Raw genomic sequence first — 5,090 nt, 5'->3', positions numbered from 1 at the left:
ATTTTAGGTTTTCTAGATCCTAGCTGTTTGAATTACCAGGCCCTGTGGTCTTGAACTTCTAGCTCTCTCAGTAAGATAACAGCTTTAAACATATTTTGTCTATTGTCAGCAGCAATTATATATATATAGTATCATCTCTCTCTTCCCCCATCCCCATGGATGCTGGTGGGACACATATTCAAATTAAATCCTTGGTGGGAAAACACATTCTAAGGACCGAAGGAGCAGCCAAAATCAAGGTAAACATTTGGCAAGATCTCAAGGCTGAGAAATGAGGAAGAGCAATGGCAAATTTGGACATTTCAGTCCTGTTCTCAAGCATTTCATCAAGCACACTGAGTTTTGTTGCACACCTACAACACTCCTAATATGAATTACAGGATTTAAAAAAAAACAGTCCTGGATCTCATGTCTGTTAAAGAAACAGATGAAATACTAGATATTTCAATAACGTATTGCGCATAATCTTTTTTGCATTCTGTAGCAATTGATTCTGAGGTATTTTATACGTCTTTATGTATATGTCTCCTTATTAACCTTCGTTGTTGTTGTTGTTAACTGCCCTTGAGTCAATCCCAACTCATGGTATCCCCATGGATGAGATATCTCCTAGCCTCTCCATCCTCCACTTCTCTGTTTAGGTCCTGTAGACTCAGGCCCCATAGCCTACCTGACTGTGTTTAACCATCTGCATGCAGTCTTCCTCTCTTTTGGTCACCTCTGCCTTTACTAGCATTATTGTCTTTTTAAATGAGTCATGCCTCCTCATGATGTGGCCAAAGTATGACAGCCTCAGTTTGATGATCTTCCCCTACAGGGAGATTTCAAGCTTAATCTGTTTGTCTTTGTGGCTGTCCACAGTATCCTCAGCAATCTTCTCCAGCACCACATCTCAAATGAGTTAATTTCCCTCCTTTCTTCACTGTTCACTTGTTAGCTATAATTTGGGCCCCATACAGACAGGCCAAAATAAAGCTGCTTCGGGTCACTTTGGAGGTATGCTGTTTAAATGGTGCATGTGTCCTAAGAGGCCAGAAGCCACACCAAAGCCACAATCCAGTCATAAGGACTGGAGAGCAGCTTTGGCGCAACTTCCGGATTGTATGGGGCCTTGGTTAACATTGTGTTTTTACTGCTAAAAATGGGGAGAGATGCTTGAGAGGTACTCTTTCTCCCTTACTAAACTAACATAAATGGCTTGGGGTGCTATGGAATTTAAATATGGTAAGGTAAACTATTTGCTTTTCTCCCTTAGTCGGAAGCCAGCCTTGGACAGACTGAAATAAAAACAGGCTTGAACTGTAACATATCAATTAGGGAAGAATTTAAAAAATAAAATACCCTTCTTCAGTCTGTCCTCCTAGAATCTCTGCCATAAGAATTGTGGAGAGCAAGTGTCAAAATAAATTTATTACTAGGGACTTCAATATATGGACTTCTCATGGTTTTAAGAGTTAGTCAACAAATATTGGGAGCCAGGAGAAATTAAATGGGTGCATGATGACAGGGATCACTTCTGGGAATACTAGATATGTCAAATTTACAACTAACTTCCATTCTTGAGGTATTTGTAACTCCAGTTATTATGCACCACTATAAACACTTACAAGCAGAGCTCTCTAAAACGAAATGAGGTAATAAAAATGTTCCTGTGTAAAGATATTTTCATGCATAATCAGGTCTAAAAAAATTGTAATGCTTCTGATAAAGCACTATGAGTCAGGATATTGAAGTTTGTTCCTTGGTGTTTTGGCTGAATGCAGGGTGCTTTTTTTAAACTTGTAATTAATTAAGTATCAGAAAGTGATATATCAGTTATAGTAATTACTTAAATTAACAAATGCAGTGCTACTCATGCCAAAGATGCAGTGCAGTGGCAACTTATTTGATTAATATGATCGTAAGTTGTGTTTCTTTACAATTGCTTCTAAAGGACAAACAGAATTTATCTCCAAAACACCACTGTTTCACTTTACTTACTAATGTTTTTCCATGTTGTGTATGTACTTCATTCTGCTAAACAGCAAAACCCACTACGTTTATTAACCAGTAATTAATTATAAACCCTAGTGGAAAAGTACCAGTAATTTGTACTGCAATCCAGAGGAACCAATCTGAGTATTTAGGTCTGCTTGTAAACTATGAATTTCTACATCAAGTTTGATTAACTGGAAATTGAATAAAGAAGGAACACACCACAGTAAAACATTTTAGATTGCTTAAGTCATTGGGTCATAGGATTCACTTTGTGGTGCCAAAACGCAGCACATACAGGGTGTGTTTGCATGACCCAATAAGCTAGGGATCTGCAGGCACTGCTGGTGCACACCATTCAGTTGCTCCCACTTGCATCAGGAATAAGTAAACAAACCATGGAACTTTGCTCCACGGTTGTTTGGGAGCAAACTGCTTCGCTTTTCTGGTTTGTTGAATGGGAACAAACTAGAAAAAGCAAGCTGCCCCTTGTCAAACTAGTGTACCAACAAGCTACAGGAAAAGAGATTCCACCTAAACATTAGGAGGCACTTCCTGAGAGTAAGGGCTGTTTGACAGTGGAACACACTCCCTCAGAGAGTGGTGGAGTCTCCCTCCTTGAAAGTCTTTAAACAAAGTCTGGATGGCCATCTATCGGGGATGCTTTGATTGAGGGTTCCTGCATAGCAGGGCATTGGACTGGATGGCCTTTGTGGTCTCTTCCAGTTCTATGATTCCATGATTCTTTTCAACTCACAAATGGGCAAAATGTGGCCTTCCATTTTAGAGGTGGCAGAGATGCAATTCAGCTTACGTTCAAGAAGCATATTATGCTTGAATTGAGGTATACTGAGATCTACCACATGGGAATGTTATTTGCTTTGAAATACACAAAGGAACACCTTTGAAACTTTCAAGAGAGACACCTGTATTAGCTTGTTATGCAAATATGATAGCTTTGTGATATCTTATAGTGTATAATATTTGGGGGGCTTTGCAATAAACTTATGTGGATAGCAGTGGCCTAAACATGTTTACTGCCTGAGGATGCCTGAGGCTAAGTGATGTTGCTGCCCCTCCTTGGATGGTAGCATCACCTTATCCTTTAAAAGCATTATTCTATTCCTGACAGCTCTGGGCAGTAAATGCTTGTAAGGAAGAGTACCAGATGCCATGCAAGTGGCAGAAGGGAGATAAAGAGGGGACAGGTAGCCACTGCAGAAAGGAGGAGCAGCAGGAGCTCTTACTGTTGTACAAGTGAGCAAGAGGAGCAGGCGGGTGTACTACAAGAAGCAGCTTCTACCACCACTGCTGTACAAGCAGGCAGTATGAGCAGGAAGTGAGCATGACAGCAAGGAACAACAGCATCCACAACCATGCAAGTGAGCCAGTGAGAAATGGAAAGGGCATGAGATGAAGGGGCAGGGGATGTTGGAAAGGCAACAGGAAGAGCAGCAAGGCAGAGGAAATAGCAGTAGCACTAGATGATCAAGCAGGAGACAGAGCCCTGGGAGACAAAGGCCTGGTAATGATAAAGTAAGGTGTGGTGAAAATAGAGTACTACAATATGTTGAAGCAGCATACTAATGGGGGGAGGGGGATTCCCTGGTCCTGGCATTCTGCTGCTGAGGTACTATAGTTACTTTACTAGATTTAATAATAGAGTCTGCAGGATGTATTAATGGATTATGGTCCTCTTCATCAAATGGCTGGATTCCACCTCAACATTAGGAAGAACTTCCTGACAGTAAGAGCTATTTGACAGTGAAACACACTCCCTTGGAGTGTAGTGGAGTTTCCTACTTTGGAGGTTTTTAAACAGAGGCTGGATGGCCATCAGTCGGGGGGGGCTTTGATCCTGTGTTCCTGCATGGCAGGGGGGTTGGCCCTTGTGGTCTCTTCCAACTCTATGATTCTATGATTCCCCCTGTGATTACTGTCTTTCTCTTACTTTATTTTGCCTTTCCCCCCTATGAATCAGATGTACCACCTATGGTGTTCTCATAAATATGTAAGATTTTTTTTTTTTTGCCATCAGTTTAAAAAAGCTGATGGTAAACATAAAATAAAATGATACAACTAGATACTCTTAAAAGTGAAAAATTACTTTAATCATTATTACTTTAATCATCGACAGGGGAAGTGTGACCCTGCTGGTGTTCTTGAACATCTCAGCGGCATTCGATACCATAAGACCATGGTATCCTTCTGGAATGACTGAGGGAGTTAGGTATTGGGGGCACTGTGCTCCAGTGGTTCCATTCCTACCTCTCGGGCAGATTTCAGATGGTGATGCTGGGGCACAGCTGCTCTTCCAAGAGAGAGCTGACATCTGGCATCCCTCAAGGTGCCATTCTGTCCCCCATGCTTTTCAACATTTACATGAAGCCGCTGGGAGAGATCATCCGGAGACATGGGGTGCGGTGTCATCAGTACGCTGATGACACCCAAATTTATTTCTCTATGTCCCTGATTGTTGCAGTGACTAGGGATTTCTCTCCTAGTCCTGGATGGGGGTCACACTTCCCCTAAAGGACGAGGTTTGCAGTTTGGGAGTACTCCTAGATCCGTCCTTACAATTGATGTGACAGCCAATCCCAAATAGATGTGATGGCCAGGAGTGCTTGGTATCAGCTTTGGTTGATATGCCAACTGCATCCCTACCTGGATTGAAAGGAACTTGAAGCAGTAGTACTTGCACTGGTAATCTCTGTTAGATTTCTGCAATGTGCTCTACTTGGGGCTACCCTTGTACCAAATTCGGAAGCTTCAATTGGTTCAAAATGCAGCAGCCAGATTGGTCACCGGAACATCTAGGTTTGACCAATACTGAAATCTCTTCACTGGCTGCCAATTAGCTTCCGAGTGCAATACAAGGTGTTGGCATCTGGGAAGTTCTTACCAGAATATTATAATACCAGGCTAATGACAACTTCACATAAGGCATTCACTGCTGCGTCCCCAAGATTATGGAATGACCTACCGGAAGAGATCTGTCTCATTACTAGCTTACAGGCCTTTAAGGAGGCACTCAAAATGGATCTCTTCCAGCGGGCTTATCCAGTGAATTTCATATAAAAAGGTTATGACAACTGCTCTTCCTTGACTCTGATTGT

General features: G+C 41.8%; 1 protein-coding gene across 8 annotated transcripts in view; it reads right to left on the bottom strand.

The window, feature by feature from the left end:
* The window catches only part of NFIA (nuclear factor I A), a 599,011-nt gene that overhangs the window by 363,115 nt on the left and 230,806 nt on the right, over nt 1-5,090 (bottom strand). The window lies entirely within an intron of this gene.

The sequence above is a fragment of the Sceloporus undulatus genome, chromosome 4 (assembly GCF_019175285.1).
Source record: "Sceloporus undulatus isolate JIND9_A2432 ecotype Alabama chromosome 4, SceUnd_v1.1, whole genome shotgun sequence".
Classification (NCBI taxonomy): domain Eukaryota; kingdom Metazoa; phylum Chordata; class Lepidosauria; order Squamata; family Phrynosomatidae; genus Sceloporus; species Sceloporus undulatus.
This window is presented reverse-complemented; position numbering and strand designations above follow the sequence as displayed.